Here is a 6,000-nt window from a genome sequence, read left to right as displayed (position 1 = left end):
GTGTTTTCTCGAATTATTGAACTAGAAAGAAATGAAAACATCAAAATACTCCCTTTGTAGCAGGCTCGAATTGAGCGGCTGCTTCATTCAGTCCGTGTCTCAGCCAGACTACAATGCTGCAGCTACGGAGCCGGAGAGTGGATTGAAAGGGAGCGCGGCTCAGCGGGGTTCTTCAGATTGCCATTCGCAGACCACAGGCAGCTCAGAACGTCCCTGCTCCGAGGAGAGTGGAGGGCCCAAGATTGACAGGTGCAGATGGGGGAGGGGAGAGAAGCCCGGAAGGAGGAGGCTGAAACAAAGCCACGCGTGCAGGACAACTGGGCAGCAAGATAACACGGAACCACGCCATATTATCTTTGTATCCTTGGGAGTGGGAACCTATGGCCTGAGATAAAGGAGAACCACAGACCAGAAGTCCGCTCCCAGTAGGCTCTGGAGTAGCCCCTCCTCCCTGGCCAGACTCAATGGGAACCTATATAACAGGGGATTTGAGAGGCTAGTGGACCAGATCCAGATTGGAAGGGACAGAGGGACTCCTGGGTTTGACTGTGTAAACCCTGGTCTGAGGGTTCTTGTTTGTTTGTTTGTTTGTTTGTTTGTTTGTTTCCGATACATCCATCATCTGCATGCATGATGAATTCTCTCAACAGCCTCCAGAGGTACATACAGGTCTCCACTCAAGGACTCAAACAGCCAAAGTCACCTTCCCACAGCACCGAGCTAGAGAGTCAGGGCTTGACCTAGGAACTAGGTTACAGCAGTGAGGTCCTTGGCCTGGGGCTTACTCCAGAACTGTCTCTACCACAGGTCTAGCTAATCCTGTGTTCTCAGGAGACTGGGGCCTCATACCTGGCGTCACAGACCCAGCTTTGTGGGGAATCAGGCAAAGAGACTTTGTCTCACTCAGTTCTTCTGAAAGTGGCAGGTCAGGCACATGCCCGTCAGAGTCTTCTTTCTCCATATCACCTCGCTCTGGGTCACCCTGTGACCACTCCTCCCAGTCTTGGCAGATGAGCGAGTGGAGACCATTCCCACCCCGAGCCGCACCTGTCAGAGCTCAGCTCCTGCACAACACACTTCACTCTAGTGTTCACTCTGCACCCGACTCAGCCACAAAACCCTGAAGTCTGCTAGTTGGTTTAGTCAATGGTGCAGTTTGGAACACTGAGGCAGAAAGCAAACAGAACTTGAGGGTGGTGTGACCTCAAGCCCTTATTCTTAACATCCTCCTAGATACTGAAGCAGGTCATTCTGAGCATGCTCAGAATAAATGACTGTTAGCGTAAGTCACTACTTCTGTGATTTCACTCATGTGTGTGTGTGCGTGTGTATGTGTGTGTATGTATGTGTGTATACGTGTGTATGAGTTTGTGTGTGTGTGTGAGTATGTATATGTATGAGTGTGTATGAGAGTGTGGGCGTGTGTGTGAGTGTGCATGTATGAGTGGGTGTGTGTATGTGTGTGAGTGTGTATGTATGAGTGACTGTGTGTGAATGTGTATGAGTGTGTGTATATGTATGAGTATGTGTGTATATGTGTGAATGTGTATGAGTGTGAGTGTGTGTGAGTATGTATGAGTGTGTGAGTGTGTACTATGTAGAAGCCAGAGGTCCACCTCGGGTGGTTTTAGTAGGAGCCATCCACTTTGCTTTTTGAGAGGGGGACTGGCATGAGACTCACTGATTAGGCTGGCCGGGATGACTAGTGAGTTCCAGAGATCCCCCTGTCTCCTCTTCCCCAGATTTGGGACTACAAGAATATACCAGCACTCCCAGATTTTTTTATGTTGGTTTCCAGAATTCAACTCAGGCCCTCACGCTTGTACAGTAAGCACTTTACCAACTGTGTTGGTAAAATGTTTTTGTCAACTGACACAAGCTAGGGTCATCTGGGAAGAGGGAAACTCAATGAAAAAGTACCTCCGCACACACTGGCCTATGAGTACATCTGCAGAGCATGTTCTTGATTGACGTGGGTGCTCCAGCCCTCTGTGCCAATGCCAACCCTGATGACCCTGGGTGCTATAAGAAAGCAGGCTGAGCAAACCATGGGGAGGAAGCCGGCTAGCAGTGTTCCTCCATAGCTTCTGCTTTAGTTCCTGCCTCAGGTGTCTGCCTCGAGTTGCTGCCCAGGCTTCCCTCAACAATGGATTGTGAGTCAAATAAACCCTTTCCTCCTTAACTTGCTTCTGCCCGTGGTGTTATATCACAGCAGCAGAAACCTAATTAAAACACCAACTGGGTCATCTCTGAGGCTGCACACCGATGCTTCCTAAACAGATGCTTTCTGTCCTCTGTGTCATTCCCTCATGCTAGTACTGAGTGGGGTACAGCGGAAGATCAGCTATAACCATGACCCTCAAGTCCTCAGTGCTGATGGCACTAAATGAGGCAGAAAATCCCTGGGATCCTTATTCCAAGTAGCCAGTTCCATGGGGACAGATATCCCTCCTGGGGAACAGGGGGCTGGTGGGTGGGGCTGTCTAGGGGCTGTGACCCAGGCTTTGCCTGTCCACCACTGAGCCTGTACTAAGGTATGGTCCTGCACTGAGGCTGTGGCTTCTGGAGCCAGCTGTGGCACTGCAGGCTCACACAATGAAAGCTAATTCCTCGTTGTAATGACTGGAACAATTGCTGGCTTTTGACTCTTGGCATAATTACCGTGAGACCTCCGTAGAGTAATTCACCAGATAATTACATGGTAGCAGGTGGGGGGTGGGAGTCTTCTCTGGAAGGTAAGAGGTAGCATTTAATTTCGAGGGGGATGTCTAATCCTATAATTACTCAGTAAAGTCCTGATTCTCGCCAACCTGATTCCATAGAATCGGCCTGACCTGCAGAAGGAGGGCAAGCAAAGTGGAAATAAGGGGTGGGGAGACCCTGGGGCTCCTCAGCCCATCTTCACATTCGAGTCTCCCCCGGAGTCCAGGGATGAATGTGGAGACAATGGCCAGGCAGGATGTGGACCCTCAAACCCTGTGCCAGAGGTCTAACGGATAGAAAGGAGAGACCACAGCACGGTGCAGCACACGGTCGGTGTGCAGCTATCTCTGCAGTCAGCTTCAAGTGACTGGTGGTGGCTTGACCAGTATCTCTTCCACCCCTACAAACCAGCTATGCTGTTCTCACAGGAGTCTGGCAGACACACGAGGCAATAGGAACAGACTGGGTCTCTGCAGATCAAGGCTATTCCCCAAGTGTCACTTGGTCACATTCTGCTGGCCAAAACAGGTGACAGACCGGGCCTGAGCCAGGGAGAGAACCAGTTGGAGCTGCCCCTTCACGGAAGGCCCTCGCATCGCATGACGAAGAGGCGAGGGCGTCCAGGGGAATGAGGCATTGATTGGATCTATTTCTGCAATCAATCTAGCGTGACCTGGCTCATGGGGTTATTGCAAGATTAATGAGATGCGGCTGGTAAGTGTTGGGTAAAGCTCGGCTCTGCTTGTTATCGAGAATAAAAATGATCAAAGGAAGTCAGTGGCAGAGACAGACATGGACTCCGCTGCCTAGCATCCAAACCACTAATGCTGCCCTCTGCCCACTGGGGTGTGGAGGAGATGGGGCACAGCCTGGGGCTCAGCGTGTGCCGTCCATAACCGTGAAGCTGAGCAGCACAGCTCCCCTCCTCCAGCCTCCACGAGCTCATGGGAAAAGCGGGGACCTTACCCCAAAGCCAGGCAGCACTTGGAGTGACCGTGTTGTGTCCAGAGGATCTTCAGTTCTGCCCCCTGTGGTCTCTGTTATAAGAAAAACAGCACATCTTCTTCAGTTTCCCAAATTGAAGAATTTCCCCACGTCTAATAATTCTTTCTTACTGAGATGCCTTTGCAAACTAGCAAGATTTTTTTTCATTTTACATATCCATCCAAATGTGCTATGCACATTTCTATGTTTGCATGTGTGCCTGTGTTTGGAGGCCTGAGGCTGATGTCAGGAGTCATTCTGATAGCTCTTCCACCTTAACCATTGAGGCAGGGGCTCTCAATCAAACTCAGAGCTCATAGATACAGCTAGTCTCTCAAGCCAGCTTGCTCTGAGTATTGATTGCTGCCACCTTCCCAGACTGGAATTACAGACACTGCCTTGGCTGCCCAGCATTTCCTTGGGTTCAAGGGATCCAAACTCCAGTTCTCATGCTTGAGAGGCAAGTGCTCAGCCACTGAGCCATCCCCCCAGCTCCTCAAACTGGAAAATGCTTTATGGAGACGTTGTGTCCTCTCAGCCCACCTACCCAAGCAGGACCACACCTTGCTGCCCTGTGGATGTTATAATTAAAGCAATTACATCTTTCCTTTCCATGACAAAATACAGGTATGGTAAAGCCCCCTTGTTGACCAGCATCAAATCCTGGCCCTAGGTTCTGCCTCTCACTGACGTCATCTTCATCTCCCCAAACTGTAGCAAATATTAGCCCCAAAACATAGGCGCCTCCCAACCCCATCCCTGTTCATTTACAAGAGCGTGCTGGAAGTTGTTGTTGGAAACACGTGGTCCTATCTGTGGTTCTTTGTGAATGGTACATCTGTATCTGCGCTCGTTTGATTGCTTTGTCCCTAAACCCTGGTGTAATGGGGTTGGGAAGTGGAGACAAGGTAATGCTGGAGCTTGAACCTAAGATCTCAGAGAGTCAGGCAAAAGCCAGCTCTGCTGCCCCATATTCCCAGGCCAGTGGGTAAGACCTGGGATGAGGAGGAGAACACAGAGCCGCTGCTCCCCAGATGTCCGGTGGATTCTCTCAGGACCAGTGAGTCTGGCTTCAGAGACTCTGAATACGATGCTAGCTCTATTGCCCTTTATAGCACAGAGCATGGGTGGCTCCATTGATTGGTTTGACCTGCTATTTTAAGTTATACCAATTTCTTCCTCTTAATCTTTCCTTTGTTTGTCTGTTTTAGAGCTTGTGTCCACTTGCCAACAGAAGCCTCACATCTTTAGATCACAAGAGTCTGTAAGCAGGGAGAAGCCCTGACTCGGGCTCTGTCCTCTGCTCAGACAAGACTTTATACTGGAGAGAGGACTAGCCTTCTCCTTCCCCTAATCTCTTTGTGTGCCCACGGGGCCCATGCCAGTCCCAGGCTCAGAGGAACTTGCCTCTGCAGAGAATTGAAGGTGGATTCAGCAGATACAGGGCTGAACATCGAGTGGAGGCCATTTCTGATTTCTAGTAGGGCAGCCTGAGGCAGCAAGTCCAGCTCCCCAGAGAGCCCAAAGCTCTTTCGATGCAGAAGGCACAGAGGGAGGTGTTCTGGAAATCACAATGACTCAGTGTTTGGGAACCAGAGCAGGGAGCAGGCAGCATGTGACAGGCGGATGGCACAGCCTGAGTCAGGAGGGCTGTGGGTGGCAGGCTGAGGAAAGGTCATGGGTGAGGTCAGACCACAGTGGGAGTGTCAGGAGGAGCAGCAGGGCTGAGAGGGGAGAGCTTCCAGAGTGTAGAACAGCCTGCTGGGAACCTGACTGGGGAGTGTCTGAGTGGGGTTGGGGTGTGGGGTGCACACACCAATAAAGCTAGACCAACGAAAGGATGGCTTTCCAGAGGTGGACATTTCTGAGGGGTTCATTCCACCTCAGCGAGCCAAGACCTGTGCCAGAGGTGGCAAGAAAACAGCAGCAGGCCAAGGCTACTGTGGAGGATGCCACTGGATAGAATGGGCATGATCATACCTTGTTTCTTAAGCCCCTAACCCATCCAGCTTGTCCTAGGACCCAAGGGCCAGTGGGTAAGAGTCTACCAGAGGCAAATGGAGGTGAATCAGACTCTTTAACACAGGGCCAGGGGACAGAGCCAGCCATCAGTCAGGAGCTGGAGGCTGTTGCTGCTGCTTGTTACTCTGCTGATTTTCAATTATCAGAGAGAGAATATCCCCATCACTCCCTGTCAATCAGCCAGTGCTGTCCCAGCACTCAGAAGAGCTCAAACAAGCAGGATGCACATTGCAATGGACTCATCTTTTCCTGAGAGGTTGCCGAGTCCGGACACTGCAGACACAGGGGGCA

At 50.9% G+C, this 6,000-nt stretch overlaps 1 long non-coding RNA gene across 1 annotated transcript in view; it reads right to left on the bottom strand.

Moving 5' to 3' along the window:
- Positions 1-3,332: 3,332 nt before the first annotated feature.
- The window catches only part of LOC102554942 (uncharacterized), a 37,608-nt gene continuing 34,940 nt past the window's right edge, over positions 3,333-6,000 (bottom strand). The window contains exon 2 of the long non-coding RNA XR_001837633.3: positions 3,333-3,740. This is a non-coding gene — a long non-coding RNA (uncharacterized LOC102554942). The remainder of the gene's footprint in view (positions 3,741-6,000) is intronic.

The sequence above is a fragment of the Rattus norvegicus genome, chromosome 4, assembly GCF_036323735.1.
Source record: "Rattus norvegicus strain BN/NHsdMcwi chromosome 4, GRCr8, whole genome shotgun sequence".
Lineage (NCBI taxonomy): Eukaryota > Metazoa > Chordata > Mammalia > Rodentia > Muridae > Rattus > Rattus norvegicus.
Note: the sequence above shows the minus strand (reverse complement) of the source record. Positions and strands in the feature narration are given on the sequence as shown.